This window comes from Dreissena polymorpha, chromosome 15 (genome assembly GCF_020536995.1).
Source record: "Dreissena polymorpha isolate Duluth1 chromosome 15, UMN_Dpol_1.0, whole genome shotgun sequence".
Classification (NCBI taxonomy): Eukaryota; Metazoa; Mollusca; class Bivalvia; order Myida; family Dreissenidae; genus Dreissena; species Dreissena polymorpha.
Window position 1 is genome coordinate 1276634 of NC_068369.1, and position 24954 is coordinate 1301587.

At 35.8% G+C, this 24954-nt stretch overlaps 1 protein-coding gene across 1 annotated transcript in view; it reads left to right on the plus strand.

Moving 5' to 3' along the window:
* Positions 1-24954, plus strand: part of LOC127860837 (palmitoyl-protein thioesterase 1-like) — a 63113-nt gene that overhangs the window by 17286 nt on the left and 20873 nt on the right. The window lies entirely within an intron of this gene.

Sequence of the window (24954 nt, forward strand, 5' to 3'; positions counted from 1 at the left end):
TTCATATTCAGGTATAAAACTAAGTTTGAACATTTTAACATTTTTTTAGTATCTGTGAACCTGTGATGTTCTGAAAGAGCAATTTTTATCCAATGTTTCCTTAAAATTATGGGGAGCCCATAAATGTACAAAAGGTGCAATGGCAAACAAGCTGTAAAAAAGCCCCTTTACATTTCACCTTGATAATATATGGCTATAAACATGAAACAAAGACCTAGTTGAAGAATTATTGTTTTATTGTTGAGTTATGTTAATAAACAAAAGACCAACTTATTGATAAGTGTGTTAAAGTGAGTCTTTTAGCCTTGTTGCGGCTTTCAAATTATTTATAAAAAGACCAACTTAAACTCGCTTTAACCCACTTCTGTTTATAAAAAGACCCACTTCTGTTGTAAAAGACTCGCTTATGAAACAAAAAGACACACTTAAACACACAAAAACCAACTCATAAATAAAAAGACTCACTTTTGACACATAAAAAACCGACTTCTTACAGCAAAAAAACTTGCTTTAACACACATCTACTTCAAAAAACCAACTTTAAACTCAGTTAAGCACAGTTTAGCTCACATAAAACTCGCTTTTATTAGCAAAAACCAACTTCCGCTCAGAAAAACTTAGAAAAAACACAGTTTTATGTTGGTTTAAGTGTGTTTTGGTATGAAAGTGGGTTAACTTTTTGCAAGGGAGCTGTTCCTGTATAAATTATCATATTTAGTGGACATAAAAAGCGTTAATAAGAGATATTATTGGCCATAAAGTCATGCATGTATGAGAAATAGCGAATTATTTTTAACCAGGTTTTTAACCAGGTTTTTTAACCAGGTTTTCGGAAGGAAAAAACTGTTTATTAGATTGGCGAATGCGGGCAGGCTGGCTGGCTGGCTGGCTGGCTGGCTGGCGGGCGGGCGGAACAAGCTTGTCCGGGCCATAACTATGTCGTTCATTGTCAGATTTTAAAATAATTTGGCACATTTGTTCACCATCATTGGACGGTGTGTCGCGCGAAATAATTACGTCGATATCTCCAAGGTCAAGGTCACACTTTGAGTTCAAAGGTCAAAAATGGCCATAAATGAGCTTTTCCTGGCCATAACTATGTCATTCATTGTGAGATTTTAAAATCATTTGGCACATTTGTTCACCATCATGGGACAGTGTGTCGCACGAAAGAATCACGTCAATATCTCCAATGTCAAGGTCGCCACGACTAAAAATAGATTTTTTTTTAAAACAAACTTACAAAGGGGGTTAATTTTGTTTGTTCATTTCAAAAGTTCAATTTAGTTTAAACCATTTATTTAAGCTCGATTGCATCGAAAGCCTAAGGCTTATATAAACGCTCTCGAGTCCGTTTCCTGGGCCTAGAACCAGTACTTGGTGTCTTTGGGGAAGATCTAAAGAACGCTCCCGAGGTGGGGATCGAACCCGTAACCTCCCGGTCGCTAGGCGGACACCATATCCATTACACCACAGCGACTTATTCAATTTGAGTTTTCTCCCTTTATCAGATTTTTTTTTCACAATGAAAACCTGGTTTTGTGACAATTTTGTCCCTTGTTCTATTATTTCCTTATTATTTCCTTAATTATAATTCATTTGTGGCAATTACTGAAAGACATACATGTATCATGTAACAAATAAAAAATGTATGCATGTTTTGTAGATATTTACAGCTATTGACTACTTGTACATAATTATTCCCATGAGTTAGTTTTTATTAGCCCACCTGAACAAAATGTGCTCTTGGTGAGCTTTTGTTATCGCCTTTTGTCAGTTGTGCCTTGTTAACAGTTAAGAGGCCACATTTATTGTTGGATCTTTTTGAAATTTGGTAAGAATATTTTTGCCAATGATATCTTGTATGAGTTAGAAAATGGTTCCGGTTGATTGAAAAACATGGCCGCCAGGGGGTGGGGCATTTCCTTATATGGCTATAGTAAAACCTTGTTAACACTCTAGAGGCCACATTAATTGTCCGATCATCATAAAACTTGGTCAGAAGATTTGTCCCAATGATATCGTGGATGATTTCAAAAATGGTTCCAGTTGCTAGAAAAACATTGCTGCAAGGGGTCGGGGCATTTTTAACCAGGTTTTCCGAAGGAAAAAACTGGTTATTAGATTGGGGAATGCGGGCGGGCTGGCTGGCTGGCTGGCTGGCGGGCTGGCGGAACAAGCTTGTCCGGGCCATAACTTTGTCGTTCATTGTGAGATTTTAAAATCATTTGGCACATTTGTTAACCATCATTAGACGGTGTGTCGCGCGAAAAAATTACGTCAATATCTCCAAGGTCAAGGTCACACTTTGAGTTCAAAGGTAAAAAATAGCCATAAATGAGCTTGTCTGGGCTATAACTATGTCATTCATTATGAGATTTTAAAATCATTTGGCACATTTGTTCACCATCATGGGACGGTGTGTCGCACGAAAGAATCACGTCAATATCTCAAATGTCAAGGTCGCCACGACTAAAAATAGATTTATTTTAAAACAAACTTACAAAGGGAGTTAATTTTGTTTGTTCAGTTAAAAAGTTCAGTTTGAGTTGTCTCCCTTTATCAGATTTTTTTTCACAATGAAAATCTGGTTTTGTGACAATTTTGTCCCTTGTTCCTTATATGGCTACAAAAAGCTGTAGTAAAACCTTGTTAACACTTAAAAGGCCACATTTCTTGTCTGATATTTATGAAATTTGGTCAGAAGAATTGTGCCAATAATATATTTTATGAGTACGAAAATGGTTTCAGTTGGTTGAAAAACATGGCCGCCTAATATGGCTACATTAAAACCTTGTTAACACTCTAGCAGGCCACATTTATTGTCCGATCATCATAAAAAATTGGTCAGAAGAGTTATACCAATGATATCATGAACAAGTGCAAAAATGGTTCCGGTTGCTTGAAAAGCATGGCCACCAGGGGGCGGGACCTTTTCCTTATATGGCCATTTATGGCTATAGTAAAACTTTTGTTAACACTCTATACAGTCCACATTTATTGTCTAATCTTCATGAAAATTGATCAGAAGATTTGTCCCAATCATATTTTAGACTAGTTCCAAAATGCTTCTGGTTGGTTTAAAAACATTGCCGCCAGGGGGCTTGGCATTTTTAGCTCATCTATTTTTTGAAAAAAAATTATTAGCTCATCTATTTTTTGAAAAAAAATTATGAGCTATTGTCATCACCTTGGCGTCGGCGTTGCCTTCCGGTTAAGTTTTGCGTTTAGGTCCACTTTTCTCAGAAAGTATCAATGCTATTGCATTCAAACTTGGTACACTTACTTACTATCATGAGGGGACTGGGCAGGCAAAGTTAGATAACTCTGGCGTGCATTTTGACAGAATGATGTGCCTTTTTTATACTTAGAAAATTTAAAATTTTGGTTAAGTTTTGTGTTTGGGTCCATTTTATTCCTTAAGTATCAAAGCTATTGCTTTCATACTTGCAACACTTACTAACTATCAAAAGGGGACTGTGCAGGCAAAGTAATGTAACTCTGACTGGTATTTTGACAGAATTATGTGCCCTTTTTATACTTAGAAAATTGAAATTTGGTTAAGTTTTGTGTTTAGGTCCACTTTATTCCTACAGTATCAAAGCTATTGCTTTCATACTTGCAACAGTTATTAACTATCATAAGGGGACTGTGCAGGCAAAGTTATGTAAATCTGACTGGCATTTGGTCAGAATTATGGGCCCTTTATACTTAGAAAATTGAAAATTTTGTTAAGTTTTGTGTTTTGGTCCACTTTACCCCTAAAGTATCATAGATATTGCTTTCATACTTGGAACACTCTCAAACTATCATAAGGGTACAGTTATAGGACAAGTTGCATAACTTTGGTTGTCATTTTTACGGAATTATGGCCCTTTTTTTACTTAGTAACTTTGAATATATGGTTAAATTTTGTGTTTCTATCCACTTTACTTCTGAAGTATCAAGGCTATTGCTTTCAAACTTCAAATACTTTCATACTATCATGAGGTTACTGTACCTGGCAAGTTGAATTTTACCTTGACCTTTGAATGACCTTGACTCTCAAGGTCAAATTATTAAATTTTGCTAAAATTGTCATAACTTCTTTATTTATGATTAGATTTGATTGATACTTTGACAAAACTACTCTTACCTGACATACCACAATAGACTCCCCCCCCCCCCCCCCGAATCCCCTCCCCCCTTATTTGTTTTTTTGTTTTTTGTTTTTTTTTAAGATCATCTCACAAATGACCACCACACCCTCACACTATACCCCCCCCCCCCCAACCCGCCCCCCCCCCCAATTTTTTTTTTGAAAAGGTGAAAAAACACAAATATTTATTTTTATTATTTTATTTTTGAAATACCGTCCAACCATCGCACCCAAGAATACCCTCCCCCCCAAGCCCCTCCCCCCCCCCCACCCCCGAATATTTTTTTTTTGCGCATTTATTTTCGCATTTTTGGAAGATAATGTAATAAATGTCCACACCCCCACACTAAACACCTCTCTTCACTCCACGCCTCCCTCCTTTGTGATTGAAATTGAGAGTCCCTTCACCTTTAAAAAGAAAATAGATGAGCGGTCTGCACCCGCAAGGCGGTGCTCTTGTTCCTTATATGGCTTGAGTAAAAACTTGTTAACACTCTAAAAGTCACATTTATAGTACAATCTTCATGAAACTGGGTCAGAATATAAATTTTGTTCTAATGATATCTTGGATGAGTTCGAAAATGGTTCTGGTCTGTTGAAAAACATGGCCACCGGGGGCGGGCATTTTTCCTTACATGGGTATAGTTAAGTAGAACCTTGTTAACACTCCAGAGGCCTCATTTATTGTCCGATCATCATTAAACTTGGCCAGAAGATTTGTGCCAATGATATCTTTAAAGATTTAAATAATGGTTTTAGTTGCTTGAAAAACCTAGCCACCAGGCATTTGTCCGTATATGGCTATAGTAAAACATTGTTAACACTCAAGAGTCTCTATTTATTGTCCGATCTCGATGAAACTTGTTCAGAAGATTTTTCAGTGATATCTTGGATGAGTTTGAAAATGGTTCAGGCATGTTGAAAACATGGCCACCTGCAGGTGGCGGGGCATTTTTCCACGTATGAATGGCTATAGTAAGAACTTGTTAGCACCCTGAAAGTCACATTTATTGTCTTATCGTCATGAAACTTGGTAAGAACATTTATTTTAATGATATCTTAGATGAGTTCAAAAATAGTTCTGGTCTGTTGTCTTGAAAATGTGGCAGCCTAGGGTGGGAAACTTTTCCTTATATGGCTATTGTAAAACCTTGTTAGCTCTCTAACTAAAAGTTACATTTATAAATCACTTTTCATAAAACTTGGTCAAAACATTTGTTCTTATGATATCTTGGGATTCACAGAGCAGGTCAGTTCCTTTGAATCTCAGGTGAACAATTTTGGGCTTTTCAGGCCCTCTCTAAATTCAATTAATGGTTGGATCAATGTTTTCTCAATACTTTTGTTTAGAAATAGGTTTAATTGGAAATATTATACAGAATTCTTTATATAAAAAAAATCCATCCCTAGCAAAACCACTATCTTACACAACTTTTGATGTATTATCTAGTAATTTATAATTGCAAAATAATGTCCACAAAACTGCTCCCAATTTTAAATGACAGTGGAAATACAGCTTTAGCTGCTTATATTTTAAGCAGCAGTTTGCATTTATAAAGATGATTTGTTCATAGTTTAAATAAAAATACAATTTAAAAAAATATTGTGATATAATTGATATACATGTATGCATTATATTAAAACAAGTAAAATAACATTATTGTCTTAGAAAACTATTATTAATATATGCATAAGGGTTTAGACCATAATGTTAATTGATTGATATTTCATGGCATACCGTTTCAACGATCATCTAATATCAAAGGCTTGGTTGGTGTAGTGGTAGTGTGTTAGGCTGTAAGCCTTCACTTCTAGAGGTCATAGGTATTACCCGTGGGCAGGCACATTGTACAAAATTATATAAAACTATTCTAGATGTTATGTGGGGTTTGTTTTTTAGCTCACCTGTCACAAAGTGACATGGTGAGCTTATGTGATCGTGTGACGTTCTGGGTCCATTGTGCATGTGTGCATGCGTCCGTCAACAATTTGTTTGTGTAGACAGTATTTAGGTCATCTGGGGTCAAAAACTAGGTCACTAGGTCAAATAATAGAAAAACATTGTGTAGACAATAGAGGTCACAGTTTTCATCAAATCTATGAAATATGGTCAGAATGTTTATTTTGATGAAATCTGGGTTGGGATTGTATTAGGGTCATCTTGGGCCAAAAACTAGGTCACTAGGTCAAATAATAGAAAAACCTTGTGTAGACAATCAAGGTCACAGTGTTCATCAAATCTTTATGAAATTTGGTCAGAAAGTTTATCTTGATGAAATCTGGATTTGAATTGTATGTGGGTCATCAAGCGTCAAAAACAAGGTCACTAGGTCTAAGTTTTATAAAAACTTGTGTAGACAGTAGAGGTTACAGTTTTCATCAAATCTTAATGAAATATGGTCAGAATGTTTGTCTTGTTAAAATCTGGGTTGGGATAGAATTTGGGTCATCTTAATAACATTTGGCCAGAATGTTTATCTTGATGAAATCTGGGTTGGGATTGTAATTGGGTCATCTGGGGGTCAAAAAACTAGGTCAAATCCTAGAAAAAACCTTGTGTAGACAATAGAGGTCACTATTTCCATCAGATCTTTATGAAATTTGGTCAGAATGTTTATCTTGATGAAATCTGGATTGGGATTGTATTTGGGTCATCTTGGGTCAGAAACTAGGTCACTAGGTCAAATAATAGAAAAACCTTCTGAGACAATAGAGGTCGTAGTTTTCATCTGATCTTAATGAGTCAGGTGAGCGATTTAGGGCCATCATGGCCCTCTTGTTTCTTAAATGCATTAAACAAAGTTTTTCAAAAACACTAAAATATGTAAATAAGTTTCTTTAAGATGTTATAAAATATGTACCTTGTCACAATGCCTTACTTGTGCTTAATGTTTTAGCTCACCTGAGCACAATGTGCTCATGGTGAGCTTTTGTGATTGCCTTTTGTCCGTCGTCCGTTGTGCGGCGTCAACATTTGCCTTTTTAACACTCAAGAGGCAACATTAATTGTCCAATCTTCATGAAATAAGGTCAGAAGATTTGTCTTATTGATACCTTGGATGAGTTCAAAAATGGTTGTTTGCTTGAAAAAACATGGCTGTCAAGGGGCGGGCATTTTTCCTTATATGACTATGTATGGCTATAGTAAAATCTTGTTAACACTCTAGAGGCCACATTTGTAGTCAGATCTTCATGAAACTTGGTCAGAAGATTAATCCCAATAATATCTTGTACGAGTTTAAAATGATGCCAGTTGGTTTAAAAACATGGCCACCACGGGGGCGGGGCATTTTTCCTTATATGGCTATAGTAAAACCTTGTTTACACTCTAGAGGTCACATTTATTTTCTGATCATCATGAAACTTTGTCAGAAGATTTGTCACAATGATATCTTGGATGAGTTTGAAAATGGTTTTGGTTGCTTGGTAAACATGGCCACCAGGGGCGGGGCATTTTTCCTTATATGGCTATTCATTGCTTTAGTAAAACTTTGTTATCACTATAGAGGCCACATTTATTGTCCAATCTTCATGAAATTTGGTCAGAAGATTGGTCTCAATGATATCTTGGATGGGTTTGAAAATAATTATGTTAACTTGAAAAACATGGCTGCCAAGGCGCGGGGCATTTTTCCTTATATGGCTATAGTAAAATCTTGTTAACACTCTAGAGGCCACATGTACTGTCCGATCTTCATGAAACTTGGTCAGAAGATTCATCCCGATAATATCTTGGACGAATTCAAAATTGATGCCGGTTGGTTGAAAAACATGGCTGCCAGGGGGTGGGGCATTTTTAGCTCACCTGTCATGAAGTGGTGAGCTTATGTGACCGTGTGATGTCCTGCGTCCGTTGTGTGTGCGTGCGTGTGTGCGTGCGTCCGTCTGTCAACAATTTGTTTGTGTAGACAGTAGAGGTCACAGTTTTCATCCAATCTTTACGACTGACTGACTAATGGGGTTATTTACCCTCGGGACTTTGGTTAAAAACCAAGGCACCGCACCAACACTGCAAAGTTTCTATTTATATCAATGGTACAGCCCAGTAAAATCTGGCTGTCCATTTTATGGCCGTTTTCTGCTTTTTTTACGCAGAGTTCTATGTTAAGCAGTGTGCTCGGGCAATGGTTTATAACCGAAGTCCCGAGGGTGAACAATCCCATTAGGCCAAAATCCCAAACCTTGTGTAGACAATAGATGTCCCAGTTTTCATCCAATCTTTATGAAATTTGGTCAGAATGTTTATCTTGATGAAATCTGGGTTCGGATTGTATTTGGGTCATCTGGGGTCAAAAAGTAGGTCACTAGGTCAAAAACTATGTAAAATAATAGAAAAACCTTGTGTAGACAAAAGAAGTCGCAGTTTTCATACAATCTTTATGAAATTTGGTCAGAATGTTTATCTTGATTAAATCTGGGTTGGGATTGTGTTTGGGTCATCTGAGGTAAAAAACAAGGTCACTAGGTCAAATAATAAAAAAAACGTCAACAATTTGTTTGTGTAGACAGTAGAGGTCACAGTTTTCATCCAATCTTTTTGAAATTTGGTCAGAATTTTTATCTTGATGAAATCTGGGTTGGGATTGTATTTGGGTCATCTGGGGTTAAAAACTAGGTCACTAGGTCAAAAACTAGGTCACTAGGTGAAATAATAGAAAAACCTTGTGTGGAAATAGAGGTCGCAGTTTTCATCCAATCTTTATGAAATTTGGTCAGAATGTTTTTCTTGATGATATCTGGGTTGGGATTGTATTTGGGTCATCTTGGGTCAAAAACTAGGTCATTAGGTCAAATAATAGAAAAACCTTGTGTAGACAATAGAGGTCACATTTTTCATCCAATCTTCATGAAATTTGGTCAGAATTTTTGTCTTGATGAAATCTGGGTTGGGATTGTATTTGGGTCACCTGGGATCAAAAACTAGGTCAATAGGTCAAATATTAGAAAAACCTTGTGTAGACAATAGAGGTCACAGTTTTCATCCAATCTTTATGAAATTTGGTCAGAATGTTTATCTTGATGAAAACTGGGTTGGGATTGTATTTGGTTAGTCAGATGAGCGATTCAGGGCCATCATGGCCCTCTTGTTCCTTATATGGCTATAGGTAAACCTTTTTAATCCTTTGCATGCTGGGAAATTTGTCGTCTGCTAAAATGTTGTCTGCTGAATTTCTAAAATTAGCATTATCTTTGATTTTTTTCAAAGAATATTATCAGAATAGCAAACAGTTTGGATCCTGATGAGACGCCACGTTCTGTGGCGTCTCATCTAGATCCAAACGGTTTGCAAAGGCCTTCAAAATTCGGTGCCAGCACTGAAAGAGTTAACACTCTAGAGGCCACATTTATTTCCGATCTTCATGAAACTTGGTCAGAAGAGATGTCCTAATAATATCTTGTTATCTCAGGTGAGAGACTTTTGGCCTTTCAGGCCCTCTTTTTTTATTTGTACATGACATTGTGTTGGTTACAAAAACCAATTGTTGTTGATCAGTTAATTTATCAGTTTTGTTTGTCAACTTCAACTGCACTCGTCATACATCTGTACTTATGTTGATTTATATACAGTCTACTCTCGTTATCTCAAAGTTGGCGTAAACAAGAAAAAATATCGAGATAACGAGAGTTTGAGACATCCGATTAGGCGTTTTCAAAGAAAAATTGAGACGAAAATTTACCTTGTTGTTAACATCTATATACCTGCTAAGTGGTCAAACTAAAGCCGTCACCGTGTGGCATAATACTCTTTACTACCCTATCTATTACCTGATATACACTGTAACTCCAATATAACGCGGATGACGGGGTCCAAGCCACGCAACAGCGTTATAAAAGAATCCGCGTTATAAGTTTTGAGCTCATTTATTTGCAGGGGGCTATAACACAGGTATAGTATAGCCTATAATATAGGTACTGTGTATTACCATTGCCATACCATTCTGTGTTTTCATCCGCAAATACATGCATATAAACCGAATCGTATGATAACATTATACATACCGCTTGTCTAATGTGCATATTTATCCGATAATCCAATAAAATTACAACATCACTTAAAAAAATAATAATCTTAAACATTTATGACGATAAATATGTTTACAAATTTCGTAAACACAACTATATGCATATGCCATTTTTCAGAAGTGTAAAGAGAACAGTGCATTATGGGGCAGAGCTTTCATTGGACGAGCAAATTTAAATTTAGATTGAATGCAATACGTTACATGTACAAAGAAAGGTTTTATTGCGTCATACACTGTCATGCAAAAAACGTGCTTTCCGGGGACTTTCTGATACTGGGCAAAAATGAAAGTGAATCTCTGTTAACAATAACACTTCCTTAGCATGCAAATAAATCTTCTGGATTATTTAATTAATTTCTCGTACAAGAACTGAATTAAATGACTAAATACTAGAATGATAATGAAATGACAGAAAAACTTGTTTTATGCTGTGCGCAGTATATTTCAAAGCCGCTCCTTTATTATAGAGTCAAACTGAAATCCTTTCAAAGTAAGAATGTTTTTATCGATTTATATAACTTTAATTTTATAATTATCCCGCTTGCACTTAACTTATTGAAATTAGTGCACCGTACCGCTCTGATAGGGAATACATGTAATAAACACTGACACGCAAGTTTTTCACACCATTATTGACATTACACAACAGATTAACACCAATTAGCTGTCGGTGTTGTTTAACCTCAAAGCGATTAAAATCGGTTCAACGGACAGTATAATAAGCAATGAAGATGTGATCGCCGCCATCTTTGAATTGTCTGAAAATACATGAAATTGCATAACCATGGATTTGAATCAGAAATGGAAGGTTGGAGAAAAAATGGGATCCAAGACCCACCCGCGTTATATTGGATTCAGCGTTATAACGGAGAGCGTTATATTGGAGTTACAGTGTACACGCGTTTTTACGAGGCACGATTAAATTTGCTATCTAAATGCTTAAAATGACGTTTTAAGTGTTACTGAAAATCATGAACACATGCGGTTATCATTTTCTAAACTGTCAAGTAAACATCCGGTAATGTTGCTATTTAAAGTTATGATGCAATTGACGTCAAATTAAGACAAGGGGTTTTCATCTGAAATTGCGTAAATCACATTCCGGAATACTGAACTGCACATGTACATAGTGTTTTTCCCAGGAGGGCAAAGGGGCATGGCATTACTTTCAAAAAGGGCATTTTAGCGTGCAGTATAGGAAAAAAAAGGTAAAAACGTCCCCTTAATAACGGGGCAACATGTAATCGCATCCGAAACAGTTGTGGAAAAAATAACATATAAACAAGCACATTTAATGGTAATTGATGTATTTATCTTACTATGATTTATATTAAAGCGGGTATATACGATTTTGTCAAATATTTATAAATTTATATAAAATGTGTAAACAATTATTATATATATATATATTTCAATATAAATTAAAATAAAAGTTAAGAAGAACATGTGTCGAAAAATGCGAAATAAGCCAGATATTTAATTCTGAAATTGAAAACGGCTGTACAGCCGAATTCGCCAGCATGTATACTATACATGTACGATGTGAATCTAAACTTAGTTTAACGGTTTATTTGAATTCCCGCAACGATATCTATTCATACGACACACGAACACTAATTCCGATCTAATACAAAGACGAATGCTTCGGTTATTGTAGGAAAATATGTACGTCACAATCGGCTCGGGGCGCTAATTTTTCTTTGCTGCATTTTATGAAATTCGGCTTTAACGTATAATTTTTCTTTCCCATTTTATGTTATTGTAACATATTTTATCAATATATTACAATTAAACACATATAAAAAATCGTATATACCCGCTTTAATATATTTACCTTACAATGTACATTTAAGTTCCATGCTGTTTCAATAAACTGTACTGCACGACAAACATAATAAAGCAATATATGCATATGAATCTGATTATACACAGATCCACTAACATATAAATGAAACCATGTTTGTCTTATCCCATTTTCTAACAATAATCTTGCAAAATGTTAAAAATAACATTGCGAGTAAATTGATGCTAACAATATGCAAACACTCGTTTCCGTGATATACATCCACCAGGTAGATTACAAATAAATAAATAATGTTGTTGCTATCTAAAACATTTTTATGCATCGTTGATTATCACAGACATTTCATAAATTTCTTCTTAATGTATAATCTCCATCGTTAATTCGATCGTTTACGACGTTATTTGTCATTTTTGCAGAGTCGCAATTTAATTCTGTATAGTCCGCCATGTTGTTCAAATGTCAAATGATGTAAGCGACAGGTGCGCATAGCAACGTTTAATCGTATACGCGATTCGCATTTTGTTAAATTAGTATACGTCTCAGTAATTATTTCAATAATTAGATCTCATTATCTTAAAGACGAAAGCGATAAAGAATAAATTTGTTTGTGTTTTTAAATGTAATTTTGCGTAAAAATATATGTTTTGATATAACTGAATAATGCATGCAATGCACAAATGCCACGAGAATAACATCAAGTTTTTCATCAAAATTCTCCGAAGTAACGATTTTATGGTGGAGGAGTACACATTGCCGACCGAAAAGTGCGCTTGGTATAACATAGCCTCTGACATTATCGATTGATACTGACACGGGGTTATTCACGCATGACTAATTCACAGCTATGGAGCAGTCTACCTATAAATCGAGCACTGTAATAGATTAAATCTGCTCAAATAATATAGTCGATTAGACGTTGACTCCTCTCGAGTAAATCAAGCACAGTCGGAGCGTCACAGACAATCAAGGACGCTGATTTTGCGGACCAAGTTAGATCGTAAGGCAATAAAGATGTTATCAATAAGGGCGAGTGGCGAAATTTGCCTTTGAAAAGAAGGGCGTGTGGCGAAATTTGCCTTTGAAAAGGGCAGCGTGGCGATCCGGGAGGGCGGCGTGGCTTTTCGCCACGCTAAAATGGCCTGGGAAAAACACTAGTACATTTTGAAGTTTGAAATGCAAAGTTCAATCGATTATTAGGACAGGATTAAATAAACCCACAGGTTATAAAGTGACAGGCTTTCTCAAGTGTTAAAGGCTTACGACAATTTACACACGTGTGGCCATTGAAATAAAAAGTTCTCTAAAGCATTGCAAAGACTCAAAACATATTTAAATTCAGCAGGATGCCATTTTAAAATTCATATCACACGACAATGCATCAACACCACACAAATTGACATCAATTCAAAATAACTAAAAAATACATAAATAGTGTTGTTTAATATTTTTGTGATGTGTGTATGGATCTGGTGCATGTTTTGGTTCTAAGTGCAGTTTCTTACATTTACACGTAAATTTGCTTTGTAAAAACAAGGTGCTCTTATATTCATTTATATTATTATATTTGGTTAATGTTAATGTTTTTAAATATTTATTACAGTCCACTCTCGTTATCTCGAAGTCAGCGGGAACAAGAAAAAATATTGAGATAACAAGAGTTCGAGATATCCGATTAGGTGTTTTCAAAGAAAAAATGAGACGAAAATTTACCTTGTTTTAATATCTAAATACCTGCTAAATGGTCTTACTTAAGCCGTAACTGTGTGGCATAATACTTTCTACTACCCTATCTATTACCTTATATATACGCGTTTTTTCGAGGCACGATTTAATTTGCTATTTAAATGCTTAAAATGACGTTTTAAGTGTTACATAATTGCATGAACACATGAGGTTATTATTTTTCTAAACTGTCGAGTAAACATCCGGTAATATGGCTATTTAAAGTTAAGATGCAATTGACGTCCAATCAAGACGAGGGTTTTCCATCTGAACATGCGTAAATCACGTTCCGGAATACTGAACTGTACATGTACATTTTGTAGTTGTAAATGAAAAGTTTGATCAATTATTAGTACAGGATAAAATAAAAATGAAAAGCCATTCTGAGTCTTATCTTTATTATCTCTGTTAGCATTCCGACCAATTGTCATGAAATAACAGAGCAGCACATAGATATGGGCGATCATTTAAATCCAAACTGTTTCAACTTGCGACGGTTTAATAAAAAATATACCTCAATGCATGTTTGTAAAAACAATTAGTATTTCGGCTTTTCGGCAGGCTGTGTATTAATTGCAGTTTATTGCAGTTAAAGTGACAGGTTTACTCAAGGGTTAATGGCTAACGACATAACACACATGTGGTCATTGATGCAATTAGCGGATCAATTATCTACCGCACAGTATCGGGAGCATCCGGGCGAAGCGGGACGGTGAAGTAACAAAGAAAAAGTTTCGCACCTTTGCCGACACTGGGACAGTTATTCACACTTTGAGATAAACCACAGTAAAAACATGTAAAATCGAGACTCTGGACAACTTTTTATATCGAGAAATCGAATTATTCGACATAACGAAAATCAAGATATGCGATATTTGTTAATATAGATAAAGAAGGAAAAAAGTTGGGACATTGAGCTGACTTTGACATACCGAGAATATTGAGATATCCGATGTGGAGATAACGAGAGTCGACTGTAATTAATTAAATACTTACTGTTATGTTCTTATTAATTCATAAGGTCAAAGTAATAATACAGAGTTTAGGCAGTATGAATATTCTTGCAATCGAGATGAACATCTGTTGCTGACTAATTTAACTAATTACATTATATAAAAAATTGTTTTCTTTAATTTTTTGATGGCACAAACTTTTCTTGTCAGACCCGGCAATCGCGAGCCATAGGGTGTAGACTGTATATCAAGGAATATCATTGTCAGTGCCGATGGTCATGAGATAAGCATATTACAAACTATTAAACTCTGGACACTCTATCAAGAGAGAAATCCCACTAGTAGTCTTCTTCTATACTAAAACTCCAACAATTAAAATCATATTTCTTAAACATGGATCACGTCCTTGAAAAAGTAAATGTTAAGCATTGGGGGTAAAAATTGGTTTGAGGCCAAGCCAAACCTCGCACTCATCCCGGAACTACCGTAAAAACGCAGTCATAAGTCTACCCGGCTCATAAGTCGGGGGGTATACTTTGGTACCAAAATTGGAGATTTTGAGTATGTTAGCTTCATAAGTCGAGTCAGAAATTTTCTGTTTACGAGTTTCATAAACGGACGCCATTTTAAATGTACATGAAGTTGCGGTAGTATTCTATACATTGCACATGACGTCACTGTGGAACTGTTTAACGTAGGCAAAGCCAACACATGTATTCTAAATTTCGTTTAATATATTCAATACGATTTATTGTGGAAATGGAAAATAATATTTTTCAATATAGACAAGCAAAGCATAGGTCCACTCACAATTGTGTCCTTATTCTTACGCCAATCACGCACTAGTTTCTCACATATACCAAACTCACGTTCAGCAGCACTGTTGTTATTTAAATTCTCCGCAAACTCTATCAAACGTATTTTAAATGCATTGTCATAAGCCTGGCGTTTGCGTTTGCCAGGCATTTTCAAAGATTCATCGTAAGTCCAGTTGTGTTTTTGTTTATCTAATTAATAAATGGTTGCACACAATAATTTACGCTAGTAATTATCCACAAACTATTTTCCGCTTTTTATCCGATGAAACAATATTATCACTGTAAACCAATCTTTGTACTTTTAATCTGACTGTCAAAACAATTGATTAGTGTCTCGGTAAAACGTGTTTTTATAACAATGATCGACATACCCAAGAGACCGCTAACTCCACCTTTTTCTCTGAAACAGTTTCAAAGGCGGAGCTATACACGTGCTCAAACATAATGGGGCGATTGCAAGCGAGTTACAAACACGCGATTGGTTAAGCATATCGCTTCTCTAAACAAAGGAATCCAATTTTGTCGGCGAGAAAGGTGTTCTTTATGGCTTCTTGACAGGAAACGGCTTTCCTTTGATGACGTCAAACTGTCGATTCACACATATTGCAAATTTTCGCGAGACTTTCAATGATGTCCTTGATTCTTTGTTTACATCATCAGAACAGTAAAAAAACAACACCTGCTTACATGAAGACTTTGGATTAAATTATCAAAATAAAAACAAGAGTAAATGCAAACTGTGATTATGTTAATTGGTATGTATCAGTAAAAATACGACGTTTTGTTAGTCGTAAATCAACGATTTTTTTTATACAACAACAACAACTATTGCCGCGGGGATCAATCTTCATCGAATTTCTTTTTTTTTTCATGGAATTTCATTATTTTTTTTCATGGACCACCTCATAAGTCGATACCGGTTTTTTAATCAAATTTTGGAGGTAAAAAATCTCGACTTATGACTGCGTTTTTACGGTAATTGCAAAGCAAAGCCAGGTTAAACAGCCGCAATCAAGCAAAATACTTCTTCTGTATATGAATATATTTCATAATCAATTGACTTCCTACAACGAACAACAACCTTAGATATCTTGTATTCAATAGACTGTCCCAAGGTAGCACTAAAGCGCTTTTACGTATGAAAATGGGATTGTGGTCCTAGGTACACCAGACATCTAAATGGCATGACACAACTTGTGAACTCAGTGAAATACCATTACTATAGGATGTCATAAAGGTCAATGATATTCTTGTACAAAATCTTTTAATCTTTTAAATATACCAGTATTTGAATCGTGATTTTCTGATTTCCCTGTGGGTTATGATATACACTAGTGTGTCATGTTGAATAGCTGTAAAAAGGCTGTAACAGCAAAACATCAAAAACAGCTGAAAATATATCTGAAACAAATGAATCAGATACTATTACCAACTATTACAAGACACACAATGCTCAACTGTCTAGAATGACTTATGGTATTGTTTTTTTATCTTATCACTATAGATACATATGAATGAAAAATTATGTTCTTTTGAAGGGCTATTATGTCCTTTTCTTGTGGGAAATCAAAAATAATGTTGGATAAAACCTTTATTTTGAATGTATATCTATACAAATAATCAATTTATATTATTTGCTTACTTGTCTTCATTTGTGTGAGTTATTAAAGGCACACACTTTGCCTCTGACCTTGAAATTAAATACATATAAATCAATACATATAGATGCAATTTGAAAGTGTGTGAAATTGTCATTTAATCTATAGCCTAGTTAGCAAGTAATTTATTATGCCCCCCTTTGAAGAAGAGGGGGTATATTGCTTTGCTCATGTCGGTCTGTCAGTCTGTCGGTCGGTCTGTTGGTCGGTCCGTCCACCAGGTGGTTGTCAGACGATAACTCAAGAACGCTTGGGCCTAGGATCATGAAACTTCATAGGTACATTGATCATGACTCGCAGATGACCCCTATTGATTTTGAGGTCACTAGGTCAAAGGTCAAGGTCACGGTGACCAGAAATAGTAAAATGGTTTTTGAATGATAACTCAAGAACGCATACGCCTAGGATCATGAAACTTCATGGGTAGATTGATCATGACTTGCAGATGACCCCTATTGATTTTGAGGTCACTAGGTCAAAGGTCAAGGTCACGGTGACCCAAAATAGTAAAATGGTTTTCGGATGATAACTCAAGAACGCATATGCCTAGGATCATGAAACTTCATAGGTAGATTGATCATGACTTGCAGATTACCCCTATTGATTTTGAGGTCACAAGGTCAAAGGTCAAGGTCATGGTGACCCGAAATAGTAAAATGATTTTCGGATGATAACTCAAGAACGCTTTTGCCTAGGATCATGACACTTCATAGGTACATTGATCGTGACCCACAGATGACCCCTATTGATTTTCAGGTCACTAGGTCAAAGGTCAAGGTCACAGTGACAAAAATCGTATTCACACAATGGCTGCCACTACAACGGACAGCCCATATGGGGGGCATGCATGTTTTACAAACAGCCCTTGTTATTTTTCAAACGGTACCGCTTTTAAAACCGAAAGTAGGATTTCTATATGTTTACGTCCATTTTGACAAACGCGATTATTTTTTAAGGTTTTAAAACTAGGGATGCAAGAGGTTAACCAGTTAACCTACCGAAACGGCCAGTTAACCGGTTATATTTTCGGGAAAAGGTTAACCTTGAAAATATATTTGATTATGTTTGGTTCATGGAATAAATTGAACAATTTTACTTTTGCGCGTGACATACTGCCAACTGGCCTTGGCTACTAGGTAGAACAACATGCCGCACCATCAACGGTAATAAATAATGTGTCAACAATCAAAGTACTAAAGCAATAAATCAATACCTTTGTGATAACAAATAGGGGGTACGTTTTGATAACTGACACTATTGTTTTGTTTGACTCGCACAAATTTAACTAGCAAACTGCGGGGAGTCGGAGCAATTAGCGAAGGCGTAATTGACACGTTTATTGAATTCGGGATAAAAAAAGTTGAGACATTGGACGGCTTATTTTGATGTTTTGTTAACCAATATCCAATACTGATTGCACGCAAAAATTCCGTGTTAATAAGTAACAATTTTATCAAGACTTGCATTTGTAGTTAAAATTTTGCCGAGTTAACGTCGATTTTTTGTTTATCAGAAATTAATATTTTTATTATAATTTATATATGTCCAACGATTCCACCATTACCGTCCGATGCAAGTGTTTTTTAAGAAAGCAAATGATTAACTTATTCAATAATTAAACATCAATTAAACATATTTAAAAAAATAAAACCATGAAATTTTGTATTTTTGTAATTGCTTAAAATTTGCACGCTAACAAACATACGTAGCCATCAGTAGTTGAGATCATAATACTTAGTTACTTCGCTATTAAATAAATGTACTAATTAAATTATTTAACTTACATTTCGTTCAAAATTAATTTAATTTGCATTCGTGTCCTTTATTTTACCCACATTTTTAGCTCACCTGATTGCTCAGGTGAGCTTATGTGACCGGTCTTTGTCTGTCTTCCGTCCGTCCATCCGTCTGTCTGTCAGTCCGTCGTCCACATTTGGTTTGTAAACACTCTAGAGGCCACATTTCATGTCGGATCTTCATGAAACTTGTTCAGAAGATTTGTCCCAATGATATCTCGATCAAGTTCGAAACTGGGTCATGCTGGGTCAAAAACTAGGTCACTAGGTCAAAAAAAAGAAAAACCTTGTAAACACTGTAGAAGTCACATTTCATGCCCAATCTTCATGTAACTTTGTCAAAATGTTTGCCTTAATGATATGTTGGTCGAGTTCAAAAGTGGTTCCGGTCCGTTGAAAAACATGGCCGCCTGTGGGCGGGGCAGTTTTCCTTATTTGGCTATAGAGAAACCTTGTAAACACTCTAGAAGTCACAATTTCTGCCCAATCATCATAAAAGTTGGTCAAAACATTGGTTTTATTGATATCTCGGACGAGTTCGAAAATGGTCCAGATTGGTGAAAAAACATGGCCGCCAGTGGGCGGGGCATTTTTCTCTATATGTATATAGTGAAAACATGTGAACACTCTAGAAGTCACATTTTTGGCTCGATTTTCATGAAATTTGGTCAGAGAATTTCTTTCCTTGATATGAGAGTTGAGTTTGAAAATGGTTCCGGTCAGTTGAATAGCATGGCTGCCAGGGGGGGGCGGGCAGTTTTCCTTATTTGGCTATAGAGAAATCTTGTTAACACTCTAGAAGTCACAATTTTTGCCCAATCATCATGAAAGTTGGTCAAAACATTGGTTTTATTGATATCTCGGACGAGTTTGAAAATGGTCCAGATCGGTGAAAAAACATGGCCGCCAGTGGGCGGGGCATTTTTCTCTATATGTATATAGTGAAAACATGTGAACTCTCTAGAAGTCACATTTTTGGCCCAATTTTCATGAAATTTGGTCAGAACATTCGTTTCTTTGATACGAAAGTTGAGTTCGAAAATGGTTCCGGTCCGTTGAATAACATGGCTGCTGGGGGGGGGGGCAGTTTTCCTTAATAATTTGGCTATAGAGAAACCTTGTAAACACTCTAGAAGTCACAATTTTTGCCCAATCATCATGAAAGTTGGTCAAAGCTTTGGTTTAAATCCATATCTCGGAGGAGTTCGAAAATGGTCCAGATCGGTGAAAAAATGTGGGCTCCAGTGGGCGGGGCATTTTTCTCTATATGTATATAGTGAAAACATGTGAACACTCTAGAAGTCACATTTTTGGCCCAATTTTCATGAAATTTGGTCAGAACATTTGTTTCCTTGATATGAGAGTTGAGTTAGAAAATGGTTCCGGTCAGTTAAAAAACATGGCTGCCGGGGCCCGGGGGGGGGGGGGGCAGTTTTCCTTATTTGGCTATAGAGAAACCTTGTAAACACTCTAGAAATCACAATTTTTGCCCAATCAACATGAAAGTTAGTCAAAACATTGGTTTTATTGATATCTCAGACGAGTTTGAAAATGGTCCAGATCGGTGAAAAAACATGTGGCCAGTGGGCGGGGCATTTTTCTCTATATGTTTACAGTTAAACATGTGAACACTCTAGAAGTTACATTTTTGGCCCATTTTTCATGAAATTTGGTCAGAACATTTGTTTCCTTGATATGAGAGTTGAGTTCGCAAAATGGTTCCGGTCAGTTGAATAACATGGGTGCCGGGGGGGGGGGCAGTTTTCTTATATTTATATAGTTAAAAAAGCTTGTGAACACCCTAGAAATCACATTTTTTGTCCAATCATCATGAAACCTTGTACAAAGATTTGTTTTATATATATCACATAATTAATGCCATAATTATTGCCCTTAGATTGTCCAAATTTTCATTATATTATACAAAATCCTTGTAAACACTCTAGAGGTCACAATTTTGTTTCCGATTTTATGAATCATGGTCATCATAATATTTATTTTTGTAAGCAAAGTTTGATATTTGGTTAGGGGGGGTCAACTCAAAATATAGGTCACCAGGTCAAATCTTACAAAAACAAAAAACACTCCATATGCCAGAGTTTTGGTTCAATAATGATGAAACTTGACCAGGATGTTTGTCTAGACAATGTCTAGGTCAAGTTTGACATTTGGTAAAGATTGAATGAATCGACTCCTCTCAGGAGAGCGAACTAGGGCCATCTTGGCCCTCTTGTTTAATTGTATAATGAACATCAAAGGACAATACTTCGGCTACAGACGCTAAAATGCTAACAACAAAATATGCAATTATCGAATAAGAAGAGATGCAGATCTTTGAACACACATGACCCACTTTACGTTGAATTGAAAGGGCAAAGCACATCTCTATTATAATTGAGTCAATTTGAGTTTCAAAAATTAAAAGAATGAACAAAGGAGCAAATCATTTTTGTGAGCAATGCGACGCGAACGTAACATAAGTGGCCCAACCAAAAATAGTTAATAACACGTAAAAATGAATATTGTGTAGTTCTTTAATTTTTTACTCCTTTGCATTTACGCAGGAAAAATAAATCAAATATAAAGCATATGTTTAGAAAATTGTTAAAATAAATTCTATAATACATTTTATTACGAAAAAGGCATGTAATCAACGCAAGCGATTTCAAATTTGAAATTACTTTTGTTTCTACCCAGCGGTATGACATTTTTGACGTACTCTTAATCATTTTAACTACGTATTTGGCCTTATGGTTAACCGGTTAATAACCAGTTACGGAAAAAGGTTAACCGGTTAATGATTTTTGTAACCTCTTGCATCCCTATTTAAAACGCAAAAAAGAAGGATTTCTACCTTGTAACCACCAGATATATTCTAATTGGCATAGATAAAATTAAATCTATAGCCTAGTTAGCAAGTAATTTATTATTATTCAAACGGTACCGCTTTTAAAATCAAAATTAGGATTTTTAGACCTATATGTCCATTTTGACAAAAGCGATTATTTTTAAGTTTTAAAGCGCAAAAAAAAAGACAGATTTCTACCTTGTAACCACCAGATATATCCTAATTGGCATAGATAAAATGTGTCTTATTTATACTGAAATTTACTATACATGCCAGATAAGTTGTGTGGCTTTAAGCCAAAATAAACATAAGTAAGTAACAAACTTTGTTTGTCATATACCATACACAACTTCAATTTATTTCCCACTTTATCAAGGATTTTCTTTGGCGGAAGTCCCATTGCAACAATAATATTATCTTTCTTTACAAATAATGTACATGTAACTTTTGCAAATTTCATAAAGTTTACTACAAATGGTAGGAAAAAATAGTCTGAATCCCACCAAAAATGTTAGGGTTGGCATTAAGAAAAGAATTGGTCAGGTTGGACACAAACAACTATGTACAGATAATTATTACCCTGAAGATCTGGCTTGTAACACATTTTGAGTAATAGTATCACCATTAAAACACCATTTACTTAACTTAAATAAAATTGAATGAGTGGAAAAACTATATTCACAAACAATAATAAAAAATCCAACAAATAGATATGCATACAAAAAAAATAATATATCGTCGCTGTCGTTCTCAAACCTAGTAGCTCCAAAATTTTCAAAATCTTTTTTGCGTCGTTTCCGAATATATGAAGTCTGGCGTGTGTTTTGTGCTATATCTCGTAGCTCAACGCCAATCAGAGCCCTTGAAAGAGCTACGTGGGTATGTCATTTCGTTTGAACAAAGTTGACAAAAACTTTTTTATATTTGCAGCTACGAGGTTTTCGATCAGGCGGAATTGTCGTACCTCATAAAAATGACAAAATTGTGGTGACAAAATATCGTAGCTACCATTTCTGAATATCAGTATGACTTATCAGTATGACTTACGCGTCTACGGCTTATACTGTATTTTGCAGCTTCATTTGTTTGGTATTTTTACAGAATTTCAATTTTTAAAACATCATTATAAAAAAATGAGAAAATTTTTCTCTCTCCTGTAAAGTTGGCATTTTGTAGCTACGATGTTTTAGAACGACAGGGACGATATTTCTATTGCAAATCAGTGTTAGTACATGTAGTATGTATGATAAACCTATGTGAACCTGAGCAATATTACAGGTACCATATTTATGAATGTCATTCCTTCAATTATAAAATCTGTCAACATAATCATCATGCCATTGTCTAGTTCCAGAGTCTCATTTATCATGTTTCTCAATATTGTGTCCTTTTTAGGTGCCTTTTTCCTCAATATATTTTCTTATTATAAAATAACTAACAAAAATGTGGCATAAGAATTGGCTGCTTTTATTTCCTTTTCTTGATTTGTAAGCCTCATAACTAGCCTTATTTATGCTCCGTATTTCCTTTTCAAATGATTGAAGTCTTTTAGCCTCATAACCATGCAATAATTTTGCTCATTATTTCCCTTCCCAGGTGTGTTAGCGCCATAAAATATTCCATAATGTGATAGCCATGCCAATTTTTATGTCCCTTATTTATGCTCTTATTTATCTTCTCAGATTTTCTTAGGCTCATTGCCTTGCCTTATTGTCCCCTACAGGTGAAACCGGAGAGGACTAATGGTTTGCCACACTTTTCTGGATCCTGCGATAACTTTAAAAGTTCTTCATTTTTTTTCATAAAACTTGAAACATGGATAGATGGCAATATGGAGATTATGCATGTCATTTCAGTTTGTTCCTATGCCAAGAATTCTGGTTGCTATGGCAACAAATAGACTAGAAATATTAACAAATGGGCTCGAAATATTGCTGAAAGTAGTGGATCCTGCGAAAACTTTAAAAGATTTGCATATTTTTTTATGAAACTTGATACATGGATAGATGGCAATATGGAGATTATGCACGTCATTTCATTTTGTTCCTATGTCAAGAATTCTGGTTGCTACAGCAACAAATAGACTAGAAATATTGATGAAAATGGTGGAGTTTCAGTTGTAGGGGATTTATATTGCTTGTCAAAAGTCTTGATCATTCTCTATTTAGGTGTTAGTCTCCTTACCAACCATAACCAATCCTTATTCCTGCCTCATATTTCCTTTCCCAGGTGTATTTGGACTTACACATTGCCTTATTCCTGCCACATATTTCCTTTCTCAGCTGTATTTGGACTTCCAAATTGCCTTATTCCTGCCCCATATTTCCTTTCCCAGGTGTATTTGACCTTCCACATTGCATTATTCCTGTCCCATATTCCCTTTCCCAGCTGTATTTGGACTTCCACATTGCATTATTCCTGTGCCATACTTCCTTTCCAGGTGTATTTGGACTTCCACATTGCCTTATTCCTGCCCCATATTTCCTTTCCCAGGTGTATTTGGACTTCCCCATTGCCTTATTCTTGCCTCATATTTCCTTCCCCAGGTGTATTTGGACTTCCCCATTGTCTTATTCCTGCCCCATATTTCCTTTCCCTTGTGTATTTGGACTTCCCCATTGCCTTATACCTGCCCCATATTTCCTTTCCCATGTGTATTTGGACTTCCCCATTGGCTTATTCCTGCCCCATATTTCCTTTCCCATGTGTATTTAGACTTCCACATTGCCTTATTCCTGCTCCATATATCCTTTCCCAGATGTATTTGGACTTCCACATTGCCTTATTCCTGCTCCATATTTCCTTTCTCAGCTGTATTTGGACTTCCACATTGCCTTATTCCTGCCGCATATTTCCTTTCCCAGGTGTATTTGGACTTCCACATTGCCTTATTCCTGCCCGATATTTCCTTTCTCAGCTGTATTTTGACTTCCACATTGCCTTACTCCTGCCCCATATTTCCTTTCCCAGGTGTATTTGGACTTCCACATTGCATTATTCCTGTCCCATATTTCCTTTCCAAGGTGTATTTGGACTTCCACATTGCATTATTCCTGCTCCATATTTCCTTTTTCAGGTGTATTTGGACTTCTACAATGCCTTTTTCCTGCCCCATATTTCCTTTCCCAGGTGTATTTGGATTTCCCCATTGCCTTATTCCTGCCCCATATTTCATTTCCCAGGTGTATTTGGAT